The following is a 27,606-nucleotide window of genomic DNA, read 5'->3' as shown; positions in this document are numbered from 1 at the left end:
TTCAGTCTGATGACTACATTGCACATTTGTTAACAATTTTATTAGAGTAAGTGGAATAAACACATTGCCTGATTTCGATATTTAGTGTTTGAGAAAACATTTCTATCTAACTTTTCTTCTCTTCACATTTCTCATGCTACCCTGCCATAATATTTTATTTGTTTGCAGGTTTTACTTTTATATATATTGCCAACATGTCACTCCAGTTCACATTGTCTGGAGATAAGTAGAAAATATCAATATCGTGGCTTTTTTATGTCAGTGCCTCAGGCGGTCCGTGGCACCTGTAAAACTAGAGAGGGTTTAAGTATTGTTGATGCGAATTTCTGGAGACTGGTCCTTTCCTTGAGCGAGTTAGGGGCGTCCTCTATGGGTGTATGGCAAGAGTCTATGGCCTCTCTGAATAAATGGGTATTCAGGGCATTTTGAATGCACAGAGGTTGGGCATGCCCAGAGTCTGGTTGAGGCCATTCCAGCCTTAGGCCAAGACTTTGATCTTTCCTTTGTCTTTCTTGCAGTTGAAGTCTGCATAGGTTGTACAGATCTAGTTAGCCTAGACCTTTATATCCTGTGTTTGTTAGTACCCTCGTAAAATGGGTATGGGATTGTTAACACTGAGCAAGTGTTCTGTTCCACTACACAGGGAAGTTGATATGCTTCAAATGTGTATCTGTAGTTGTTACCAAACTGCTGCTCACCAGCCTACCATTCGCTACCATAGTTCTGCAATTGCAAATTAGCTTTTCTTTAGCTGTTGCCTTTTTTTATCCATGCCAAACTATTAGTTCAGTTTGCCTCTCACCCTAGTGTGCTTACTTTTCTCTTATGGTTACATCCACTTTCTCTGTCGCACTCCCCTACAATCCATCTGTCCCCTATCCCTCTATAAACTATTAGTTTGTCTTTGGCAGTGCCTCCATGCGAGAGGAGGAGCATCGCCCCTCCGCTGGACAGCAGGAAACACGACAAATAAAATGGTAATAAAAGAGGTTTATTGGCATTTTATTTTTCGTGCTGGAAAAAGCAAAGTTCGAGGGTGGGGCAGTAGCAGGGAGCAATATTGTGCACTTCAGTTGAAAGCGTGTGTTGGAAACCGGCTATTTCTGGTAGGCTAAGGCTGATGCCAAAGCCAGGCAGAAACCACCATTCCAGTCAGGGCAAGGAAGTCACACGCCAAGATAACCCCTGCTCGCCCTCTAGGTAGCATGGCGCGGGCAGTCTAGGCTAAACTCGGAGGCGATGTGTAAAGCATTTGCGTCAGCGCACGACAGCAACAACATTCTAGGCACACCACAAAAGAGACTCCACACAAGGTTATATTAAAATAACTTTTGTATTGTCAAAACATATCAGATAGAAACCACACATGTACATTGTGCCAACGGGCACGGCAATATTCACAAGGGATTATTTACAAGACAGGGCCACATGGGCCACTGTCTGAATCAACACTTTGCAGATATAGAAATACTTGTCAGAAATTAGAATAAAAGTATATAAACTTCACTGTAACACAAAGTAACAGTTATAGATCACATCCAGTAACTACTGGGAACAGGTAAGTACCACCTACGCAACCCTAAACTCCTTGGGAGACTGTCACGCAGGGGACCAGGACCTCACTAGGACCACCTGTACTAAAAAGAACAACCACCTAAGTATCACACAGCATTTAGGGGTCTAAGAAAGAACACAGTACCCATGATGCATAAAGATACATTCAGAGGAGTAATAAAGAGAAACACATAATGTATAAACCTACACATTCAGCTGTGTTAAGAATAAAGCACATGATGCAATAAAATTACATTCAGAGGTACCAGAATAATACAGTAGCGCAAAAGTCACATGATGTCTAAAACATTCAGAGGTGCAGGAATAAAACATGATGCAAGGAAATACATTCAGAGGTGCAATAACCATACAATTGCGCAAAACCTACATAAGCCACCACCTGTGGCAGTCCCTAGGCCAACTGGCCTTGTTGGGGCTAGAACGCCCTGAGTCTCAATGTCAGGGGCCTAAACGATGCAGGGGCCCACTACTTGCTGGGCCCCTGGGAACACTCACAAGGGCCTAAACGTAGCAGCTGGCACTAAGTGCTGCGCAGCTGGGTAGGCCTGGCACCACGGTGCCCTCGCTGTCCCACACAGGGACTCTCTCTCCAACTTGCGCCTAAACGGTGCAGCTGCCCACTAATTGCTGGACAGCTGGAGAATCATCAAAACTGCGCCAGGGCCCTCACTGGCCCTCAGGCGCAAACTGCGCCAAACTGTAGGAGCCACACAGGCTCTGGGCAACACTACACAGACGTTGGAGCCACACAGGCTCTGGGCATCACATGCCCAACGTTGGAGCCTTCTGGGGCTCTTAAACAACCATGGTGCTCTCACTGGCACCAGAACTACACAAGCCCAGGAGGGGACGGGCATCGACAATATGCCCCGAGGTGTCCCAGGAGCCATCTAGACTCCTTAAACAAATATGGCTTGCGTTGGAGCCTCTCAGGGCTCGTAGGGGCGTCACCCACTCCGTTGGAGTCCCACTCGGGGGACTCAGGATTACGACATGCCCCCTGCGCCTCCCGGCGCTCTCAAAATGAACAGGAGCTTTGGGGCCTCAGGCTCCGTCGACCTGGGGGCGGCCCACTGTCAGCTGGGGCCGCCCTACCTCCACTCCCGCCCAGGTGCTGCTCTCCGGCACCAACAGCAGCTGCACGGAGCCCTCCCCAGCCCTTCCGACTCACCGGGCTTTCTTGGGCGGGCTCCTCCGGACGGCGGCTTCTCTGCTGGGCGGCGGCTCACTCTCGCCGCCTCCTAGCAAGTCCGGTCTCCCTCTCTGCAGGGCTCCCTCGGCACACGGGAGCCCTGTCAACCGGCCGCCTCTTCTCCTCGGGGCTCCCTCAGCCGAGAGGAGCCCCGCGAACGGCCGCCATCTCCCGCGCCTTCTCCTTTCTTCCCGGGGCCGCCTCGACCAGCCAATCCCGTCGCGGCCCCGATGACGAGTCTCCTCTCCTCCTCCAATCACGGCCCGACAGGGGCCATGACGCTGCGCCGCACGGGCCTATCCCGTCGCGGCGTTGGTGAGGGGGCTCGGCTCTCTCAGCCAATGAGAGCGCGGCGCCTTCGGTTCCGCCGGCGCTTCCAAGCCCGGGCGGCGGCGGTGACGGGTAGGCAAATGCCGGGGGGGGCACCGGCCAAAGCCCACCAAGCGCCCCCCAGCGCTAGAACACAATAAAGCGCTCCTAAGCGCTATGGCCAAGGATAAAGCGCTCCTACGCGCTAGGGGGAAATCAAGCGCTCCATAGCGCTAGCAAACAGGCAGAGCGCTCAGGGGGAAGCTCAGCGCCTCCAGGCGCTAGAAATACGGTTCCAGCGCTATCCACAGAAAAATGCAGCTCCTTCATGCTGCCAAAGCCCCAGAGCTTCCCAGGGGGGCAAAGCTAAGTCTCCCCATCAGCCCAGGCACGGCAGAGGGGTCCCCCAGGAATCCAGGAAAGTCCATCAGGAGTCCAGGGGCTGGGCAGGACCCAGGGATTCCCTGAGCCCAAGCATCAGCATGCCCCTGGCAGATTCAAGTCAGAAAACAAGAACATTTTGGAAGGGGCAGAGCCCCTTCTTATACACAGAAAAAGCTTTGAAGCCCTTTGAAGTCGTTGTGTAAGCGAGCCCTAAGCTCTGGGTGTATCTGGTTTCCCTCTCCTGTCAGCCTCAGGTCAGAGGTGACAGGGGGCCATCGGGAGGGAGAGTCATCCAGGGTGGGCCGACAGACACAGCCTGGCACCACCAGAGCTCTTTCCACTCCTCCCTAACAGCAGATGGGGGGCCTTTCATCTATGGCTGACTCAGACCCCCTCCTCCGGGGCCCTGCAGACCCTGCAGACCCTGTCCTACTCAAACCAGACAGTCCATCTACCAACAGGCCCAGGCATGCCTGGGCCAGGCCCATCAGCCAATCACGTGCTAGCAGACTCACTGCACAATTATGCCAACTTCTAAAAGTGGCGCTTCTGGACTAGATACAGCCATGCCGCATACACCATTCTGCAGCATTCATTCTCACGAGTTCATACATATCAAACTCGCCCCTGCACCCCCCACGCATCAGGAATCTACCATGGGCATACATATTTCCCATTCATTCCTATGGGAGGGCAGGGCGCTCACCATCCATACACAGAAAGCACACGTACTTTACACTGTACCACAGTGAAAAAGTGCGCAGAGGTCTAAAAATCACCAACCCAGGTTCCAAAAACAGGCTATGAAAAAGAAAAAAAAGTCACGGGGTAAACCTGCCCAAAGGACCGGGTCCAACAGCGTGCATGTCACTTAGGCCGGCTGTCTTGCAACAGCCAACCTGACACGCGCACTTTCAACACTCCCACCAGGGCCGGACTGGGAACCAAAACCGGCCCTGGCAAAGTGCTTCACTGTAGCATTTTGCAGTTATGTACTTGCATATATAACATTTGTGGCCCACAATAATACTAAAACCATAATACACAGCGGTCAGCAACAAATTATATTTTATTCCTCTTTTATTTGCTATGAGGGTTGTCCATCACCAGCAATGTACAGCCAAAAACCAGCCATCACCAAATGAGCAGGCATGGAATAACTGTAACACTTTGCTGGACAATTCAAAGGAGTTTAATTTAGTCCACCACTGCAGGGCTCAAATATCTATAATAATAATCCTAATTCGGCGGTAATCACAGCCATAACAGATACAAAAATAAAACATTCAGTAACAAATCCATTAAAAAATTAGATCATCACTTGTGCAAAATCACGAGGATCCCTGTACACAATCAATCATGTCTCAAATTTCTTGATCTTAATACTGCTCTTAAAAGATTTGTGACAACATGAAGTGTGCGAACATTACGCAAAAGTTGCAAATGTAAAAGAGCTATACGAGCATGCCTGAATCCCATATCTTTTAAAATAAGGCTTAAGATACAATCACCTAGGATAGGTAAAATATTTACATAAGAATACAAGTTGTAGAGTGGCCTTTGGAGACCTATTGTCACAGCCACAGGGGCATCTATCTTCTACACATAAAACAAAACCTGAGGGAGAGACCACTAAATGATGGAACATATTTAGTGTAAAAAGAGGGATTAAAAATCTATCATGGGCGCTAGTTAAAATGGAGAGAGAGGGTTCCATGCCCTGTACTGATTAACTAGAACAAGACCTCTTACCATGGGTTTACAGAGCTCCCTGCCCTCATGGTCTGCAATGCAATTGATCCATTTATTGTCCTATTGCTTCATTGTGTAACGTTTCATAAAAACGTCTGCTCTTCCCAGGGCCAAAAAAGTTCCTTTACATACCTTATCCAAAGTATTTTAAAAGCTTGGTCAAGTGAGAGGCAATTCTCTACTGCTCAGTTAAAAGATGCCACCTCATTGGTCCAGACATTCACCCAACACAACAAGGGCTTAACCACAGCTAGATGGGTTATATATTTTCTGTCCCTAGTTCTTCATGTACAGAGTAAGCAGGAGTTCCCTGAGGGACTTTCAAAATCAACCTTAAAATGTATTTTGTGCTGTCTGTAATTTATTGACTGCCATATACCCCCAGATCTCACTCCCATACAGGAACTTGGAGATGCAAAAATTATTATTATTATTATTAAATTACACTTGTATAGCGCTATCTACCCGGAGGCCTCGTAGCGCTTATGACTGAAACTTTATTAGCGCGGGCTCAGGGCAGATCAGCATGATTTCACATACAAGTGTGTTTTCAGGGCTTTCCTGAAGGAGAGATGATTAGTAGTTTCCCGGAGGGGTAAAGGGAGGGTGTTCCAGAGCTTGGCCGCGGTGTATGAAAAAGAGCGGCCGCCCCAGCGGGTTTTCCTGACTCTGATGGAGGTGGCCAACTGGAGGGAACCAGAGCGGAGGGGGCGCGAAGGGACATAGGGAGTGACCAAGGTCTGTAGAATTGCGGGGCCGGTATGATGAAAGGCCTTGTGTAGAATACACATAGCCTTGAACTGTACTCTCGCTGCAATAGGGAGCCAATGGAGTTCTCTTAAGGCATTCCTAGCTGACTGCCAGCGAGGAAGATTGTAGAGTAAACGGGCCGCACTGTTTTGGGTGACTTGGAGCTTTTGGATGACAAAGGCGGGTGCTCCCATAAAAAGAGCGTTCCCATAGTCCAGGCGCGATAATATAAGGGCCTGGACCAGGATCCTCCTGGCCTGGAATGGAAGCAGGGGGAGCACCTTCCGCAGCATCCTCATCAACCCAAAACAGGTGGCTGCAATCTTAGTGGCCTGTACCGAAAAGTTCAAGGCTGAGTCGAACCAAATCCCCAGGCTTTTTATCTGGGGCTTGGGAGTGGGGGGCGCACCTAGACATGGTGGCCAGATGGATGCAAAAGCGAGGGGGGAGGAATTACTTATATTATTTTATATTATAAAAAGACTTATATTATTTAAAAAAATCACCCCCGGAGACCATGTGCCTAATCTGTGTGCATAATTTGCAATAGCTCCCAAGGATTTGTTCATATTCCTTAACTTCTCCTCCTTCAAGTTTTTCCAATTTAATTTGACATCAAATAGGACACTGAGGTATGTGAAATCTGGTACCTTAGCTGGACTAAGAGTTGCCTGCCTTATTGGTTTTTGGTCTAGTCCCTCGACAACCTACCTCCATCACAAAAGATTTAGTAAAATTAGGGAACAGGTCCAACCTCTTCATAAAGGAGACAAACCCATCTATTAGGACTTGCAGCGCCCTAGGTGTACGCGCTATGAAAACAGCGTTGTCCGCGTACAGCAGGACTGACACTGCTTTCCTGCTTATTCTAGGTGAATCGACCTGTAGGGACATCAGGGCAGGTTCTAATCCATTAATATATAAGGTGAATAGAAAGGGAGCAAGAATGCACCCTTGACACACCCCTCTAGGGCACTTAAAATTATCAGTGAGTCCCCCTTTTGGGTGTATCTAACTGCAGCTGTGGTATGGGCGTAAAGAGTCATTAAAACATTTATAATTGCTGGCTCAACTCCTAGCTCACCAAGCAGCATCCATAATTTGTTACAATTCACTCGATCAAATGCTGCAGTGAGGTCCATAAAACCCAGGGAGAGGGGTCCCGCTTTGTTGATAGTATATTTGGAAATAAAAAGATTAAGATTCAGACACTGCTCTACTGTAGATTTGCCTATATGAAAGCCGTATTGGACCTCCAAAATGATTTGATTTTTGTCTGCCCACTCAGTCTATTTAGTAAAACCCAACAACTTTACCGTAGAGTCAATCAGGGTTATGGGGCGGTAACAGTGAGGATTATCCCTATCTCCCTTCTTGAAGATCAGGACTTAAGTAGCAGTAGACCATGAGGGAGGCATAGCTGACGATACTGCAGCATTTAATACCCTGGTCAGGACCGGAGCCCACACATCAATATTATTCCGGTATAGATCTGGGGGGTCCCATCCTTGTTCTCGCCGGGGAAGGGCTGTAATTCATTGGTGAGTCCCTCTCCATCACCGTGATTATAGACAGCCTGGAAGTGAACCTTCCATTGGTCAGAGGAGATATGATGACATAAATTCGACTTGTCTGTTTAGAGAAACACGGACTGTTCATAACCTTCCAGAAGAGAGTACTATCTTGTAATTTACTTGCTGGTATCAGCTCATCCCAGGCCTGTTTTTGTAACATGGACCTCCGTTCCTTAAGGGCCCTTTTATAATTACATAGACAACTGGCCTCCCCGGATCTATTACCGCGAGTCTGTTTCAGAGCTAACTTAATGTTCTTGCACGCCTTAGATATCTCACTATCAAACCATCTCAGATTATCCGAGCAGGTAGTCATTCCTGCGACGGTTAGCAAACTCGAAACTTTCGCTGCAATGGCAATAAATGAACTAACAATCTCTTCTGAAGTGTCTTGCCACCGGGTACCTGGGATCTTTATTGACTATAGCCCTAGTGTGCTGCAGAATCCTCTTGCGTGCTTGCAACTTGGTGCTGCCTACGTACTGTAAGCCACAACTGCATCCTAGTACGTAGACAACGTGATCTGTTTTACATGTAAGATGTTTATTGATCACTTGCATTTTGTAACGAAATGCCATCTGATATGTGGTCATATTAATGCCGTATTCACAGGCTTCGCAAGCTGTACACTTAAAAAAAAAAAGTTTCTTGCTGTGAACCAAGTCCCTGTTCATGTATCCTCTGGGCTGCTCTTCACTAGGGCATTTCCCATAGAAGCTGTCTTCCTATAGGAGATGGATGGTGTTTTAGGTAAAAGATGGGCCTATTTCTGGGTCATCGAAAACAATAGGCAAACTGAGTTTTCTTATGCCCTTAAACTGTTTTTCCTGCTTGGTGTATGTTAAAATCTATCTCATTGGTTCACTCATATGATCACTCTGTGTTGTCTCATTGGTGCCCCTTTCTTTGGTGTTGCGTTCTAGGAGGTCAGATGTGGTCTAAAAATCTAGATTTCGCTATGGCGGCTTCTATGATTTCAGTCTTATAGCCCCTTGCCAAAAATTTCTCCCTGCTTTCCTGCTGTTTTATGACCAGATCTGCTTCATCACTGCATATCCGCTTTATCCTTAACATCTCCCCGTAAGGGATACTCTGTATGAGATGCGCAGGGTGTGAACTTGTGGCATGTACTACAGTGTTGACTGCAGTTCACTTGCGATGCATAGATGTTGTGATCTTGTTATTTACTATGTGAACCTGAACATCTAAAAACTTCACCTTTACGTTAATCTGTGATACAAATTCCAACGCACTTTGCTCTGTTCCACTCCAGATTATAAATAAGTCATAAATGAACCTGAAACATTTTAAAGCACTCTGGTCGCGGTCAACTGCAGTTGACACTGACTGCGAATGTGCATGGGTCCGATACACGAGCCAGGTAAATTCTGATGAAGGTTTTTACTATCTGGTTTTGGTCCTTTAAGTCCCAATGCACCACATAAGTACACTTCTAAAGCTCCCAGAGACTCGGTGGAGGTACTTCGAGACTCACTGGGTGTCAGGCAGAGGCCAACAACAGTATACAGTCCAGGTCCAGTTACCACTGACCTCCTTGTAACCAACCAAAAGTTCGGCCAGCTGACCCTTGGAGTCACACAGTATATATGTTCTCATCGGGATTGCTCTTTGTTTTGAGTATAATTGGTTCGAGGCATGTGGGCTGCTTAATTCATATCTTTAGCATAGATGGCCGCCTAGTGTTGGGTCCGGATGATTGCACATTGTTGTCCTGGAAGAGTCTTCGAAGTATCACGAGATAGGTGGCTCCTCCCCTGGACTACAGTGCGCATGGGCATCGACTCCATCCTCAGATTGTTTTTTTCCGCCATTGGGTTCGGATGCATGTTTGTTAACTCAAGTTCGGAATCTACAGTAAACTTTCTTTTTGGCCAAAAGGCCTTTAGTTATCGTCGGTATTGTCTTGCGATCGGTGCCAGTTCTTGTTTCAGCTCGGTTCCGAGCAGAACCTCCGCAGGAGTCGCGTGGCTTTCGGCACTGAAGGCCCGGTCGACGCCAGAGGCCTTATCGACGAACCATCATGGAACGGAGCCCGTTCAAGAGATGTCCCGTTTGCAACTGCAAATATCCTCATATCGACGTCCACCCGGTGTGCAACAAGTGCCAGTCTCCGGATCACGATGAAGCCAGCTGTATGGCTTGTTCTAGTTTCCGCTCCAAGAAGACGATTCGACTTCGACGCGCAGCGCGCAAGGAGGCCCAGCAGACGGCACCTGACCCGGTGAACATTTTCGATACCGAAGAGGATGAGGGAGTCGAGCAGGAAGTTCGAGAGTCTGATCCTGCATCGGAGAACGACTCCAACTACGACGCAGATGTCGAGATGGTCGATATTGATAACGTCGTCGACGAGGTAGGAGACGACGATGTGGTCTTTGGGGCCGGAGAAGATAGCTCGGGCGAAGAGCAAGGCCCGATCGTTGTTACGGGGCCCGAGACCGAAACACTCAATAAGGCTCAGGTCGAGGGATCGCCACATGGCCTTACCCGAGATCGTACACTCAGTTCTACAGCCTCGCATCAGGGCACGGCTACGGACATTTCTAAAGAGCCACTGGTTGACCGATCGAAACCGAAAGAGAAAGCTTCGGTGTCTACTCACCACATGGCCAAGGCACTACTCCTATCTCGCCCACGTACTCGGATGTGGAGACAGGAGAAGGTGACAATGAAGAGTACAGTTATCCTATGGACACTGATCCTGAAGATCACAATGAACCCTGGGCAGACGCTGCTGACCTAGGAGATCCACACACTGCCCCAGACAGTCAAGCGTATGCTGTAAAAACCTCACCTACTGAAGACTCTGCTGCGTTTAATGCGCTTATTGAAAGGGCAGCCAAAAATCATGATGTCCAGCTCCATGCTGACCCTATTGAAGTTGATGTTTTGTTTGACACCTTCTCCACTTCGGAGAGAACTGTCAAGACTCTGCCAATGCTAAAGGGTGTCTTAAAACATGCTGGAGACATTTTTAAAGAAAACAAAAGAAGATGCACATCAACCTTCTAGAACTGATGGCTATCTTCTTGGCAATTAAAGCATTCAAAGTGCATCTGTGCAACAAGGTTGTGTTGATCCGGACGGACAACATGACAGCCATGTACTACATACAGAAGCAGGGAGGTACACACTCTCCACAGTTGTCTCATCTGGCTCGGAGCATGTGGAAGTGGGCCATTCAGAGAAACATCTTCCTCATGGCGGAACACCTCCCAGGCAAGGACAATCAGATGGCGGACCTGCTCAGCAGGCACAGCAACCAAATGCACGAGTGGGAGATACATCCATCTGTACTCCACCCGTACTTCCAGCAGTGGGGTCATCCAGACATAGACCTGTTCGCCACAAAGGAAAACGCTAAATGCCAAAGCTTTGCCGCCAGGTTTCCACACCCACAGTCGCAGGGCAATGCGATATGGATGAACTGGTCAGGCATATTTGCGTACGCTTTTCCCCCAGCACCTCTAATACCGCTGGTGGCACGCAAGCTTAAGCAACACTCGATGACACTCATCCTGGTTGCTCCAACGTGGGCACGCCAACCATGGTACACCACTTTTCTTGAACTATCCATGGTGCCGCATCAAAGGCTGCACCTCACACCCAGGCTTTTGACGCAGAACCATGGCGACATTCAGCATCCAGATCCGCAACAGCTCAACCTGGCGATCTGGCTCCTGAGGTCTTAGAGTTTGGCTACCTCAACTTGCCTCCCGACTGTATGGATATCATCAGAGAGGCAAGGAAACCCACCACCAGAGCATGTTATGCGGCAAAATGGAAGCGGTTTGTCATTTACTGTGCAGACCACGACATCAACCCGCTAGATGCATCTACTCACAACATCATTTGTTATCTGTTACATCTATACAAATGCAATCTAGCCTATGCTTCCATTCGTATACATTTGTCCGCAATAGCAGCTTATCTCCAAAACAGGCAGCACCTCTCGCTTTTTAGAGTACCTGCCATTAAAGCCTTTCTGGAGGGACTCAAACGAGTTATTCCTCCCCGGAACCCACCAGCTCCTGAATGGAACCTAAATGTGGTCCTCACCAGACTGATGGGTCCACCTTTTGAGCCTCTACACTCATGCGAGATTCAGTTCTTGACGTGGAAAATGGCTTTCCTGATAGCAATTACATCGCTGCGACGCGTTAGTGAACTCCAGGCACTAACTATCCAAGAGCCATTCATACAGATTCACTCCAACAGGGTGGTACTCCGTACTAACCCTAAGTTTCTTCCTAAGGTGGTTTCACAGTTCCATATCAATCAGACTATAGAACTGCCAGTGTTCTTCCAAAATCCAGAGTCAGTGGCGGAGAGAAAGCTCCACACACTAGACGTCAAGAGAGCTCTAATGTACTACATAGATAGGACCAAAGATTTTCGGAAAACAAAACAACTGTTTGTTGCCTTTTCGCCACAACACAAAGGCAACCCCATTTCCAAAGCAGGTATAGCCAGGTGGATCGTTAAGTGCATTCAAATTTGCTATCAAAAAGCCAAGCGCACATTAACGGTTCCCCACGGGCCCACTCCACGCGAAAGTTGGGGGCCTCCATGGCTTTCCTTGGAAATATTCCTTTAGAAGACATTTGTAGAGCAGCCACATGGTCTACCACACACACATTCACAAAACACTACTGTGTAGATGTGCACTCCAAACAGCAGGCAGCTGTAGGGCAGGCTGTTCTAAAAACACTTTTTCAAACTGCTGCAGCTGGCACAGGCGGCCGCCGCTAATGGAGGGACTGCTATGTATTCTATGCTAAAGATATGAATTCAGCAGCCCACATGCCTCGAACCGAATATGCTACTTACCAGTATGCATCTGTTCTTGGCATGTAGGGCTGCTGACATTCATATCGCCACCCTCCTCCCCGGCGCCTGTAGCGGCTGCAGCACTTACAATTACGCATGGTCATCACTCACGGTGTTACACTCCATCTTTGCCACAATGGCTAAAAACAATCTGAGGATGGAGTCGATGCCCATGCGCACTGTAGTCCAGGGGAGGAGCCACCTATCTCGTGATACTTCGAAGACTCTTCCAGGACAACAATGTGCAATCATCCGGACCCAACACTAGGCGGTGATCTATGCTAAAGATATGAATGTCAGCAGCCCTACATGCCAAGAACAGATGCATACTGGTAAGTAGCATATTCGATTGGGAGGGTGCAACTCTCAGTGGCTGACTCCTGCTCGTATTGGTTATATGAGTTGCTACATTTAAGCCTGGCACGAGTGATTGGGTGAAAATTACCAATGGGGTAAAAGTTCCAGGGGCGCATCCTATCCACCTTGGGCATTTTCACGATGTGAAAAGTCTTCTACCACTTTGAACTAGGGCTCCTAGGGCTGGGTGTGTGTGTGAGCTGGGAGTGTTGAATGATAATGAACATTTTCCTAGCTATCGTAATGTAAAGTTTCAATTGTGTTAAGGACACTGAGGCAAGGATGACTCTGTTCTAAAAGAAAACTGAGTCCAGCCAATCAGCTATTAGGATCTCCCTTTATCCTTGTATGAAGACTCTCCAGCCTCCTCTTTCTTTCTGCAACAAAAGTTGACAGTTCTGGCCTTCATTCCTGTTTAGAAGAATCTGCTCCTAGGGAAGACTGATGTTCAGTTAACATTCAGGAGCCCAGAGCTGACTATACCAGTAAAGAGTTAAACTTCATGTACAGAGACAGTAGCATTAGGATCAGGGTATCAATTACACCATTAGCACATGTACATACAGAATCAAGTTTGCATACTCACATGTAACGATCATAAAGCCCTCTGTCCGTCAGGGTGGGAGAAATGTCCAATTCCAATCAGGCTTCCGTCAGGGCCACAGTACTAAATCGTCTCTCCCACACATTTGATGATGCTCTATAAATGCTGGATCAGAATGAATCCTGCCTTCTCATCCTGCTTGACCTCTTATTAGCTTTCAATATGATCAAACACGATAAAATCTTTTACCTACTGGAACGTAGGATGAGGCCATCAGGGTCCATCTTAAAATGTTTAGCTTCATTTCTCCAAAACAGAACTCAAAGAATCATGGTTAATCAATCCCTGTCGAACTCCACACGGTTACTTTAGGGGTCCCACAGGGGTTCACACTCTCACTCTGTCTTTAACCTGCTCCTGAAGCTTTTAATTGAAAATCGGAATTTATCTAACATCCACTATCACATGTACGCCAATGACAACCAACTGTAATTGAAAATCTCTTCCTCCTGAAGATATCAGGTCTCTAACACAACTTTACAAAAAATCCCAACCTGGCTGACCTGCAACCACCTCAAGCTAAATACTCTCAAAATGGAATTCCTTTAATTGCCCAATCCAAACACTCACCTGATATCAAAGAACGGATGAAGCCACATGTTAGAGATTACACACAAACACTGGGTATAACGCTAGGCAAGAACTTGAACATGCATGAGTACATTAGTACAGCCACCAAAGGAGCAAACTTCCATATGAACATCTTAAGAAAAATAGAACTATTCCTTCCATTCGACGACTTCAAGTTAACTGTTCAAGACGTAGTGATTTCCAGTTTGGACTATGGAAGTGTGATGGTAGGGGAGGAGACTGCCTTGTGGGACTTCCTAAGGGCAATGAACAATTGTCATTCCCCCAGGGGGCGAACATCCTCCATCAAGGTTTCATAGATCTTAATACAACAATCCATACAATGTTTGGGAAAGTCTGGGAAACCAGGGCAAGACACAATACGGCAATTGCCTTGGTTTTTCTGGATACATGGAAAGTAACCCCCTTTGGGGTGAATATTCTACCTGGTATGTCCAAATCTGTGATGTCAGATACTCTCCTACAGGACACTAGACACAAGAATGTAGCCAGTTCTGCTGACATCTCCTTCCTGGAGAGATATTTTTTGGAGGGCCAAGAGAGTAAGAGATTGAGAATATTATTAACATACTAAAGAGCAGAATACCTTGGTTCGGTGTACAGGACAAATGGATGCCCCTAAGGAGTTTTCGTACGGAGGGTGTTCACCCACCTGCTGATTACCGATGTGGAATTGTCCCGCCAAGATGGCTGACCAGAAGGTGCTGATGGACCTATTGGCCATGCCGTCCCAGGCAAGGTAGGCCAGGAAATTCAGGATATGAGCAGCTTCTGCCTCCATGGGACTCACAAGTCTCTGGTGACACCAAACCAATCATCTAGACCAGACTGATCTATAACGTTTGATCATGCTGTCCTGCCAGGCTTTAGAGAGGAGTGACACAGCCAGTTGTGAAAAGGTTGGGACTTTCTAGCGTTCCCAGTAATCCTTCATGCCATAAGATGTAGCATGCCGTCCAGAACCAGATGGTGAAGATTCCACGTAGGATCCTGATGGAGAGTTGGAAACTGTGGTAGATGGAATGGAGAAACCCAGGAAAGTTCCATCAGAAACTAATACTACACTTGAGGTCTCCAGGTCATAGTCATTACCACCCGGTCCACTTGCTGCCTCCAAAGTTGTGTGGATAGCTACATTACCATTACAAACTGGGGAAAGGAGTAACCCTTTTCTGTTCACCAATTCTGTACGAAGGTATTGGTCTCCGCTGCATTGGGGTCAGGCCTCCTGTTGAAGTACCTGACTAGTTGATGATCCAGACGAGGTGCAAAGAGGTCTACCATAAATGGGCCCCACCTGACCCTGAGTTCCTGGAAAACAATAGGGTTCAACTTCATAAGCTCGCCAACCCTCCAGTGCTGGGATTGCCAATCCACTACCTGGTTGTGTTTCCCTGAGAGGTGTTCCGCTATCACCGAAATGTGGATCTCAAGGCAGTATTCCCAGAAGCTCTGCACTAGATCCGAGAGCCCTCCGCATCTCTGGCTTTCCAGGTGGCTGATATATCGAGCCTCTGCCATGTTGTCCATCTTTAGGTTTAAAGTATTTTATTAGAAAGGTACAGTGGCTGAAGCAAACAATTATACAAAGGGTCAGTGCGTGCGCCAAGGGGCGTCTCGGGAATAGAGTTCGAATGTCCCAGCCTCGGAAGGCCGCCCTAGTACCCGACCCTGTGTGTGGCGATATGCAGAAAAGTTTCAGGAGCCATTCCCCAACCAGTCGAACCTTCCGTGAATAAACAGTTTCCCCCCAACAACCCCTCCCCCCCCCCCCCTCCCCACCCTGTCCAGCGTTATGTAATATAAAACCTTGGTGTTGTCTCGGGCATCCACCCTCTCCTCAACATCGTTCGAGGGTCACATTCATACTCCCCAATCAGACAGACCATCACATCGGTGGCATAAGCCTCATGAGTCTCAGGTATCTCGGGCATGTAATTTCCTTGAATTCCGTGGACAGCAGTGTGTGAAAAGGCTGCCACAGCTCTTCAAAGCTGTCCACCTCCCCAGCTAACGTGAGTGAGAGCTTTTCCATCCCCAGAACATGCCACAGCCTGTGTAGCCACCCTGTTAGGGAAGGAGTGGTCGGTGTGCGCCAGTGTATTAGGATATTCTGAACAGCTGAGCCCAGCATAATTGCTATCTGCCTCCCCCTTCTAGATTTCAAGGGATACATTAATCCATTGGGGAGGCCTAGCAAGGCGTAAGCAGGGAATTGGGGCAGTTCAATCTCAAAGCACGCATCTATCTCATCAATTACCTCCGACCAGTACGCTTGTATAACAGGATAGTCCCACAGGATGTGCGTTAGTGTGCCTATCTGCCCACAATTGCGCCAGCATCTGTCATCGATCAGCCGGTTCATCTCGTGCAGCCGTTCTGGAGTGCGGTACCAATAAGTGGAGACCTTGGTAAATGTTTCAGTGAGGCCTACATGGTAAGCTGAATGTCGTGCCCGGTATGAGATTTGTTCCCATTCTTTATGGCTAAGAGTCCTCCCTAACTCCCTGTTCCAACGTTCCCTACCGGGAATATGGAAATGTGTGGGTGGAAGCTGTAGCATCCTATATAGGTCGGTTATGAGTTTCGCGTCTGAAGCGCGTGTCACCAGCCATTTTTCATACGGCAACAGCTTCCTGTCCGCTGATTCTCTGACCTGTGGTTGTAGAGCCCAGTGTCTAACCTCCCAGTATCTCATACGGTCCGTTTCGTCCATCTGGAAATTGTCTTTAAGGCTTTGAAAGGGGACAATTCCTTCTGTCGTGTACATGTGGTAAAGTGCCTTACAGCCCCTCTCCCTCCAACGTGAAAAGCCCCCAGGTTCTGTCCCCGGATTAAAGTCAGGATTGTCCACGATAGGAGTGAACGGGGAAGGGAACGTGGTGAGATCATATGTACGATTGGTAGCGTCCCACACCCTCAGCGGTACCCGTGTGACGTAAGAGGCATAGAGATTCGGGGGGCGGTGTGACCGGCGGAGAAATGGTACGTCCTGCAAAGGGCGCCCGGCTACCGCTTGATCTTGGATCTTACTCCATTCTACCAAGAACCGCAATTGAGATGCTTGGAAGTATTTGCGTAAGTCAGGGACCCCCAGTCCCCCCGATTCCGGCGCCAGAGTAATAAGGGCACGGCGCATTCGGGGTTTGCGGCCCTGCCACACAAAGCGGGACACCTCAGTTTGCATCTGCTGAATCCACCCCCTAGGGGGCTGTAAGGGCAGAGCTCGAAATAAGTACAGAATTTGGGGTAAGACCGTCATTTTGATAGCTGCAACCCGGCCCAGCCAAGATATCGTCCCCTTGTTCCATCTCCCCATTTCCTCTTTAACTTTCTTACTCATCGCCTCATAGTTGATGGAAACCATCGCCTGCAACGTGGGAGCCAGCGCGATCCCCAGATATTGCACCTGGTCCCGCGACCAACGCAGGGGGAAAAGCCCCTGCAGTTCACGTCTAGTTGCGGGCTTGAGGGAGACATCCAGAGCTGTGGACTTCGCCACGTTCATCCTAAAACCTGCTACTCCCTCAAAAGCCTTGAGTTCAGCTATGCTTGCGGGCAAAGCCCGCTTCGGGTTCTCCAGCGCGAAAATTACATCGTCCGCGTAGAGACTGACCGCGTGGGTATAACCGCCCATTCTAACTCCTGTCACGTCTGGATTCTGTTGCACTCGTTGAGCAAAGGGCTCCATGTAGAGCGCGAAGAGGAGAGGAGAGAGGGGGCATCCCTGTCTCGTTCCGCGTTCAATGTTGAATCGTCCCGAACCGCAGCCGGTCACCCGCACCACTGCAGACGGGAATTTATAGCAGTTAAACACCATGCGTCGAAATTTCTCCCCCATCCCCAACCGTGCCATCACGCGCTCGAGGTAGGGCCAATGCACTCGGTCAAACGCTTTCTCAGCGTCGACCGAAAGCAGCATCCTCTCCCCCGGAATACGCGAGGCTTTTTCCAAAACGTGCACTAGTCTTTTAGTGTTATCCACTGTCTGTCTGCCCGGCACAAAACCAGACTGGTCCGGTTCAATCAAGCCGGGGAGGTATTGCGCAAGTCGCGCCGCTAAGATCCCTGTGTAAAGTTTTAGATCCACATTTAGGAGGGAGATCGGTCTATACGAGCCGCATTGGGTCCTATCCTTCCCTGGTTTGGGTATTACCGACACCGTTGCCTGCAAGAGATCTGGAGGAATAGCCCCTGGGTCAGAGAAGGAGTTATACAGCTTAGTCAAAATAGGTGCTAGTGTTGAGCTAAACGTTCTATAGAAGAGGGTAGTGTACCCATCCGGGCCCGGGGCCTTTCCATGTTTAAGTCTGGAAATCGCTGCAACCACTTCCTCAATTCTTATCTCCCTTTCCAGGTAGGTAGCCTGTTCTGGGGTCAGGGACGGGAGGGGCACCGAGTCCAAATAAGCCTCCGGCTCCCCCATCTGCGCGTCCTCCGCTGCATATAGGTCAGCGTAAAACCGGCGGAAGGCGTCCGCTACGTCAGCGTCATCTGTGATAAGCTCCCCTGCCTCTCCCCGCAGTTCCTTCACCCGATGACATTGGTGCACTGCTCTAAGTTTAGCTGCCAGTAGTCGGCCACACCGGTCCCCCCCAGTATAATAGGCGTGTTTTAGACACAGCGCGGCGTATTCAGCCCTATCTAAATCCAATGATGACAAGAGTTTCCTGGCCGCCTTTAGCTGTCTCCAAATTCTTGGAGCCCCTGTCCGTAGGTGCACCTGTTCAAGTTCCCTGACCTTCTGTGTGAGCTCGTCCCGTTTTAGTTTCCTATCCCTATTGTCTGCTGCTGAAATCGCAATGAATTCTCCCCGCAGTACCGCCTTGAGAGCGCCCCATTGAGTTGACAGTGGGGTATCGGAATTAGAGTTGTGCAACTGAAAGTCCTTCACTGAGTCAGTGATTCGCTGCACTACCGTTTTTTTTATGTAGGAGCGTGTCCCGTAGCCGCCAAACCCCTCGCCTAGCAGAAGGTTCCCGAGACCGGCGCATGGTCTGAAAGACTGATAACCCCCATTTCAGAAGCGGTGGCCATGTCGCGGACCGGGCCCGAGACCAGCAAGTGGTCCAACCTGGCGTATGTCCTGTGTGCATGTGAATAGTAAGAGAAGTCTGTCTGACGGGTGAAGACTCAGCCAGAGGTCGTGCATGTCCAAGTCCGTCAACTGGGTTTTAACTGTTTGTGACAATTCCTCAGTCTGCGGGCGTCGCTGCGCTGATCTGTCCGCGGAGGAGTCAAAGACCATGTTAATGTCCCCCCCCCAGTATTATGTGCCTGTCTGGTGAGGCTGTAATGTCATCTAGAGCGGTGCGTAGGAATCTATCCTGCTGCTCGTTCGGGCCATAAATCGTTCCCACCGTGAACAGTCGGGTTCCCAGCTTGAAACGGTAGGCCAGAAGTCGACCTTTCTGCTCTGTGAGTTTGTGCAACACCTCCCCCCGAAAGGATTTGGAGAATAGGATAGCTACCCCGGCCGTTTTAGTCGTGTTGCAGGAGAAGAACTGCGTGGGGAAATGGCGGGACCGCAGTCTGTGACAGTCACCAGCCAGTAGGTGGGTTTCTTGAAGCAGACAGATGTCCGCTTGAGAGCCTTCCAGTAATGATAGAATCGCCCTCCTCTTCGTAGGATTATTCAGCCCTTTAACATTCAGGGTCAATACCTTTAGTACTGCCATCAAGTGTCGGAATTACTTCCCTTGCTCTTCGAATCTAAAGTGTGCGGCCCGGAAAGGACATTCAGAGTAGCTCGTGTGACAAGACAGGTATATGTGTACGCCCCAAAAACACTGGACAGAGTAGCCCCGAACCTCCCCCCCCCAAACTTCCCCTCACCCAACTCCCAAACACCCTCATCTCCCCAACTCCCCCTCCTCCCCATTTTCCAAACCCACTACCCAGCCCCCGAACCCGTTCCTCCCCCCCAAACTCCCCACAACTGTGAAAGTAGTCCCAGACAAGTCTGTGAAGACCAGTCCGTGGTGTGTTACCTTAGTGGACGTCCAGCCACACGTGTTTGAACCTTCACTCCCGCCCCCCCACCCCAAGCCAGCAGTCACAGCAAAGCCAAGATAGACTCCCCCCGGAGCATTTTCAAGCAGTCAGGGCGACTTCCACCGCTCCTCCCCGGTCCCCGGCAGCTGTCCGGACAGCGTCCTCCATTCCCGCTCGGATGGTCGGGGACCCCGGCCTCCGGGACAGTCCCCGTGGCCCCCTCCGTGCGACTCTTTGCCATCCACCATCAGCTGTGCGTCTTCTTCGCGGTGAGGGGGACTCTCCTTCCTCCGTGGTGATGCCCAATACTTCGCAGGTGTCTTGCAGGGATCTCAGTTGATAGGTCTCTCCATGCCACTTAAAGATAATACGGAAAGGGTGACCCCAGGAGTAGGGCGTTTCGTGCTGTCTGAGGAAGTCCGTCACTATCTTAAACGCCTTACGCCTCTGAAGCGTGATTGCAGAGAGGTCCTGGTACAGTGCTACCGGGTGACTGCGGAATGTGAGTGAGCGTTCCTTCCGCGCCTCCACCATTATTCTTTCCTTCAGTGGGAAGTCTGGGAGGTATGCCAGAATGTCCGGTGGGGGACCATTCGCCCGTCTAGTGTGTCCCACCCTGTGCGCCCTGTCAATCCTGATGGGAAAATCATCCCCTTCTCCCTGTACAGCTCGAAAGAGTTCCTGCAGGTACTTGACTATGTCCGGGTTCTCCTCCGAGGATGGCACGCCCCGGACCCGAATGTTGTTGCGGCGCGACCTGTTCTCCAAATCCTCAGTATGTAATTGGAGGTCCAGTTGTTGTTCCCTGAGAGTCAGCACCTCCTGCTGCAGCAGAGTGATTTCCTCGTCCTGTCGTTGTGTGGAGCTCTCAACTGTGGCCACCCTCTCGCCCAAGCCGTCAACGTCCCTGCGCATTTCTCGCACCTCCCCGGCCACTTCCTGTTTCAGGGCCTGGAAGTCTTCCCTAAGTGTGCCAAAGAGAGATTCCAAGAATGACCTTGTGACCGGGGGCTCCGCCGAAGCACCAGAGTGCGATCCCCCAGCCGCCCCAGGTGAGGAGGGGGCCTTCTCTCCTTTGTTCTGGGATCTGCTGAGCAGCTCCGGTAGCGTGCCGCCAGTGCGTTTGCCACCCCTCTGACCGGCCATGTTGCAGGCACTTCTACAGTTCCGCGTGCCTGTTGCTGCTCTGGACCCCCTTGTTCAGCTCTACTTCCAGTTACTGCACCTAGACCGGGGTGGTTGCTGGACAACGCCACCCCCAAGGGCCGTAAAGGGTCTGCTCGCCTGCCACGCTCCGGGCCAAGGCGAGAGGACTTTGTCTGAAATTCAGTTAGTGTCCCAAGCTTCGCACAGTAAACAGGCTGGAGATGTGGCGATTACAAACGAGGTCTACACACGGTACCTCCCGGGTGATCGAAGACGCAGAGCCCAGGGCGCCGCTCCGGCCTCCAGGTCCAGACCCCGGCCGGGTCTCAGGGCCTAGGCCAGAACCCCACCAGCAGTCCTCCCCGTGGCCTCAGAGGATCCCCAGCCGTTCCCCCGTTCCGCCCGGCTCCCGGTGTAGTCCGCAGTGAAGATTGGATGAGGGTAGCGGATCGGGGCAATGTAACCTCCTTACCGACTGTCCCGGTGAGTCCGTGGTGTTGTAAGCTGTGCCGGAGGTCCTCCCTCCACTCCTACGCTGGCTCCGATTCGTCCCGTGTTCTGCTGCGGTCTGCCAGGGTCTCATTGACGAGGCCGGTCAAATGTACCGGGTGCCGGAGGCAGTGATCGTTACTGGTCGGTCAGGCACCGAGGGACTCCCAGCTCCAGTCTGTGAGCGTATGGCTCGCGGTGTCCTGGTTCGCCGTCCCCAGACGCCTGCTAGGCCCGAAGAAGGCCCCTCAGCCGGGCACTTGCGTATCTCCGACGCCGACCGAGCTGGCGTCCCAGAGCGAGGCAATCCTAGGGCGTCGGCAATCGGAGCTGCTGCCTCCGGATCCTCGCCCGTCCCACCGCCTGTGCCGCTGACCTGAAAGCAGTGGGCGGTTGCTCCGATTCGCTCCTCCGTCGTCCAAGCTGTGCACTCTCCTCACTGCCGTGTGCGGGCTCCAGCTTCAGCCCGCCGCCATCTTGTGCCTCGGGGGGAGGGGAGGGAGCCACCCGAACACCGCTCGGCGCCGGGTCCTTGCCGCCTGCTTCTCGGTGCAACGCTGCCGACCGGCACCTCTCGGCCCAGGTGGCCGGTCCACCGCTCTCCTGCCGCTCCGCCGACAGCCGCCCCTTCTGGATTGAGGAGCTGCGTCGGCTCCGGTCGGCCCCGACCAGGCACCCGGTCTCCGATCTCAGCAAGAGCGCGTTCTGCGGGGCTCAGCCGGTGCTTATCGACAGGACACCGGTACCCCCGCCGTCCCAGCTCTACTCAGCGGCTCCGGGGGGGAGAGTCAGCGTAAAACAGGGCTTGGGGCCTAGGAAGGGAACGGGAGCTGCGGAATACACGTCCTCCTACTCCGCCATCTTGGCCACGCCCCCATGTTGTCCATCTTTAAAAGGACACAGCATTAATTCTTGTCCTTCATCCAGCACTTCACTGCAAACAGACTGTCATCAGTTCGAGGCAGTTGATATGAAGGGATTTTTCGACCAAGGACCATTTTCCTATAGTGGGGAATTCCCTATATCGCTGAAGATGACCGGCCCATTCCATGCTCCAGGTGGACAAGCCACCACCTCATCATCACTCTGGCTTCGTCTGATAAGGAGAGCGTCTGAGAGTAGGTGAAACCCTGTTGAAGGTGAAAGGCCTTCAGACGTTGTAGGGCTCAGTAATGTAGGGGTCCCGGGAAGAGGGTCTGTTTAGAGGACGATAAGAGCCCCACTATTCGTGCAATGTGCCTGAGGGGATGGACGGTTTGTCCACCGTTTGGCGCAATTAATGTTTGAGCTTGATCAATTTTCAAGAGGGGAGACTCAGGGTGGCCTTGACAGAGTCCATTATGAACCCCAGGAAGATGATAGATTGAGTCGGCGACAATATGGACTTGTTCCCGTTGATTATGAAGACCAGAGATTCCAAGAGGTCGGCATTTGTCTGCCACTGTTCTGACAGCGTCTTCGGGCATTAGTCCATGAGGAGGATGTAGTCTAAGTCTACTATTAGGCGCATGCCCCTGGCCCTGAGATGTTCCACCACTGGCTTCATGACCTTGGTAAAGCCCCATGGTGCTGATGACAGCCTGAAGGGAAGAGTTGTGAACTCGAAGGTCTGGAGTCGCCTCTGTAACTGCGGGAAGCAATGGTCTGGAGGGTAGCCTAGTATCATAAGTATGCGTCATTTAGGTCCAGGCGCGCCATCCAGTCCCCAAGTCTTATAAGGTCTCATACGAGGTTGATACCCTCCATTTTGAAGTGGTGGAGGACAAGCCACATGGTGAACCCCCCAAGATTGATGACTGTTTGTTGTGCCCCGTACTTCTTCTCCACTAGGAAGAGATTGTTGAGGAATCCGGTGATGTGAGGGAAAGTCCGGGCTATGCCCCTTTTGAGAGGAGATCTTTGACTTCCACGTCCACTAGGACAGGGTCTGATTTGGGGAAGGAAATGGGTTGGAGAGGGTAAGGTTGGTGCGGGGATCCATAGAATTCAATCCAGAAACCCCAAATCATTTGAAGGATCTAGGAGTCTGATGCAATTGTCTCCCAGTTGTGACTGAAACCCGCTAGTCTGCCACCCAGCCTCACATGTGAGAAGGGGTATACTATCACCTTTAGAGGAGTTATGGCCACCGCCACCCTTGGAGATCAATCTGGAGCCTCATTAACTGGATTTGTCACTGGTGGGTTTGAAGCTTCAGAATTTGGCACGGTCCTGCCACTGCCCTCTTCTGGCACCGTGGCTTCTGGAGGGGGCTTGATGCTGGGATCGGCTGGCCGAGCGCCCCCTGCCATGACCAGCCCCGGTGAAAATTTAGGGAATGAAAATGCACTTTATAGATGCCTGATCCTTTTTTAGGGAGTTGAATGTGGCAACAAATTTTCCTAGCTCCCTTATAAAGGGTTCCCCGAAAACTCCTCCCTGGGTGATGAAGCCTTCCTCTGAATTTGCCAAATCTCCCAGTTTCGGGTTTATATTTAATAGCAGGCACCTTCGCCTCTCAGTGGAGATGGCCCAGTTCGTTTTCCAGACACACAATGGCCGTTGGGCCCAACCTGATAGGGCCTCTGGGGATATTGGGGACCCAGACACCTTGGCTTCCTCTGCCATATCTAGAATTTTGAAAGAGGGCCAGAGGAGTAGAGGAGCTTATCCTGACTGGAGCTCCAGGTGCGGTCTGTTACCTTGTTTGGATCTCGTATGTACTTTGCCAGGAAGGTGGCCATCTGGGCATCAGTTTCAGCAGTTAGCATCACTTTGCCGTCCAGGGAAAGGCAGGGACATTCCTCCCGGTGGCGATTGCGTATCTCTTTGTGTAGGGGTTTCCTGAGCCTCCCTGCTACATAAGCCACCACTTTCACCCCGGGGCCCATTCTTCCAAGCAGGGGTGCATCAGCAAGTTGAGCATGTCTGTCCCTGTATCAGTGGTACCTTTCCCTGGGATCGGATCGCCGTCAGGCGTGTGCATGGCTGCGGAAGGGTGCCAGGGCCTATCTGGCTCATTTTCGGCATCAGAGGCTGGGGGAAGTAATCGCCACACAGGAGGTCTGGGGAGGGGGGTGCGTAATATTCATCAGGGTCTCCTCTGAGGTCTCAGGTTCGAGCATGATGTGGGGTTCCAACCCTAGGGGATGGGCATGGCTGATAAAGGTTCTCTTGAGCCTGTCAAAAGCTTGAGGTCATCCCCAAAGTCGTGTGCGCGCTTTTGTTTACTCTCTGTAGGAGTCGTGCCAGGCAGCCCTCGAGGTATATGGACCAGGGATCCAATAAGTTCTTCCCTCTGTGGGAAGGATTTAAATATTTCTCTGCCACTTCCGGGAGTTTCTGCTCTAAGGGCGCCACTGCATCAGAGATAGCCATATGGATGGTTACATCCATCACTTCGCAAAAGTTCTCATCAATGGGTAGGTTGGTATTACTTTCCTCCTCTGTGTATGTGTTTGTAGTGTCCTGCACTGTGAGGAGTAATTTTATGCTGGGGTATCCCAGGTAAGTAATCGTGGCAGCCCACAAGGCCTATGCAAGGACGGTAGCCTGGGGACACCCAACGCTCACTGGTTTTGAGGGGTAACAGAAAAACTCACAAGCAAACACCAGCCTTGGTCAGTGTCCCTAAAAATATGAGCAGCATGGGCTTTTCCTTGAAAGTTGATTGTACAGACCCCGGCTGGGGAGTTCTGAATCCATGCTGTTGGGCCTATTAATAAAGCAGACTTCCGGAATCTACCAAGCATTGCTGGATTCACTACTCGATTTCTGTCAGTTTCTAGTAAGTGCACCAGCGCAGGGAATTGTCAAACATGCTGAACACAGTGAAAAATAGTGTTGTGGCGCCTTCTTTGGGTTGGATGAACTCTTGTCTTGCCACCCAGGATGTATTGTATATTTCCATTGCGCTCACTGGCAAAGCTCGGATGAGCATGACCACTGGCGTTTGAAGCTTGGAGATATGTTGCCTGTGTAACAAATTTGGATTACGTCTAAAGAGTCATGATAAAATGGAATAAACATGGATTACTTGGATGAGTTTGAACAGTCCTTTGCTAATTTGCATTTTTTCGCAGTGCATCTTGAATGGTGCATGATGATGCACCGACAACTTTCGCCTTCTAGCTGTTGCCACCCATAGCCTCCTCACACCGCATTACACCTGAGACATAACACTGAGGTTCCTGTGAAACAATAGTGCATGAGCAGCAGTCAGTTAGGCATACAATAGAAATAAATCAATAAACAAGTGGCACGAAGACTGTTTGCACTTGTCTGTAGGCTGCTGGAGCAGCAAAGGAAGGGGAGGCAGGGGCGTCTGCATACGAGGATAAAGGGATATCCTGATAGCTGATTGGCTGGAATCAGTGTTATTTTCCTTCCCAATGGTTCATGGGAAATGTAGTTTGTTTGTTATTATGAAATTGGACTTCACTGTTGAATTGGATGTTTAATAACTATTCAAATTAGTTGGTTAAATATTTTTCTAACAATTCCCATTCCCAAGATTTAGTATTAGGATTTTGATCTGTTCTCTGATTTTCCACTTAGGACAGCTAGGCCTTCTACAATAAAGACTAACTTTTGAGTGGTTGTAACTCTAAGGACATGCTAACATAAAATGTATACATGTCCTACTTTTAAACACCATGCACCCTCCCTTGTGGGCCACAAGGCCTACATAGGGGTGTCTTAATCATATCTAAAAGGAAGTTTTTGACCTATCAAAAGGGTTTATTTTGACCGGTTGGATTTTACTGTTTAAACTGGCATCTTCAAATTATGCTAGGGACTTATAGGTAAGGTAAATATAGCAATTCGGAATATGCCAATTCGGCCATGTTGTAAGTGGAAGCAAATCAACTTTACCAGTAGTTAAAAGGGCTGAAGTGCACACAGTTCTAAAGCCAGCAAAAATAAAGGATTCAGCAAAAGGCAAAAAATACCAGCTGTGAGGAAATGGTAGTCCTTTAACCAGACATGTATAGTGCTTCTGGGCGTGTTAATAGCAACTGTACCAGAGTACAGTTCTCAAGAACTAGGTTAGTCTCTACTTCTCACCATTGCAAAATTAAGGTGGCTCCATGGAAGCTTTCCATTACTACCATAGGGTCAAAAATATGAACTGTGAAGTCCCTTTGTCCAGAGAGTCTCCCCTTAGGGAACCAAATATCAATAATGTATATTGCTGCTGGTGGTTGGACCCTGAAGTACATGGAATGTGATGTACAATCAGGCACATCCCAATAATATGAGAGATTGAAATTTACCTATCACTCCATCGTTTTATTCTGATGTATAATTACCAATCAATCAATCAATCAATCAATCATAGACATTTATAGAGCGCTCTACTTACCCGGAGGGTCTCAAGGCGCTAGGGGGAGGGGGGTGCTGCTACTGCCCGAACAGCCAGGTCTTGAGCTTCTTCCTGAAGGCGAGGTGGTCTTGGGTCAGGCGCAGGTCGGTCGGGAGGGAGTTCCAGGTCTTGGCGGCCAGGTAGGAGAAGGACCTTCCTCCTGTTGTCGTTCTTCGGATGCGGGGGACGGCGGCGAGGGCGTGACTGGCTGATCGGAGGTGTCGTTTGGGATCGTAGAAGTTGATGCGGGTGTTGAGGTAGCTCGGGCCTTGATCGTGGAGGGCTTTGTGTGCGTGGGTGAGGAGACGGAAGGTGATTCTCTTGTTGACCAGTGCAGGTCTCTTAGGTGTCCGGAGATGTGGCTGTGTCGTGGGACGTCGAGGATGAGTCTGGCTGAGGCGTTCTGGATCCGTTGGAGTCTCTTCTGGAGCTTGGCGGTGGTTCCGGCGTAGAGGGCGTTGCCGTAGTCCAGTCGGCTGGTGACGAGTGCCTGGGTGACAGTCTTCCTGGTCTCGGTGGGGATCCACCGGAAGATCTTCCGTAGCATGCGCAGGATGTTGAAGCACGACGAGGAGACGGCGTTGACTTGCCTGGTCATGGAGAGGGAGGAGTCCAGGATGAAGCCCAGGTTGCGTGCGTGGTCTGGCGGTTTGTGTGCAGTTCCCAGGGCGGGGGGCCACCAGGAGTCGTCCCA

General features: G+C 50.2%; 1 protein-coding gene across 1 annotated transcript in view; it reads left to right on the top strand.

The window, feature by feature from the left end:
• ITFG1 (integrin alpha FG-GAP repeat containing 1) overlaps positions 1 to 27,606 on the top strand; it is a 1,092,549-nt gene that overhangs the window by 524,394 nt on the left and 540,549 nt on the right. The gene's annotated exons all lie outside the window — the stretch shown is intronic.

The sequence above is a fragment of the Lissotriton helveticus genome, chromosome 12 (genome assembly GCF_964261635.1).
Source record: "Lissotriton helveticus chromosome 12, aLisHel1.1, whole genome shotgun sequence".
NCBI classification, from domain to species: domain Eukaryota; kingdom Metazoa; phylum Chordata; class Amphibia; order Caudata; family Salamandridae; genus Lissotriton; species Lissotriton helveticus.
Note: the sequence above shows the minus strand (reverse complement) of the source record. Positions and strands in the feature narration are given on the sequence as shown.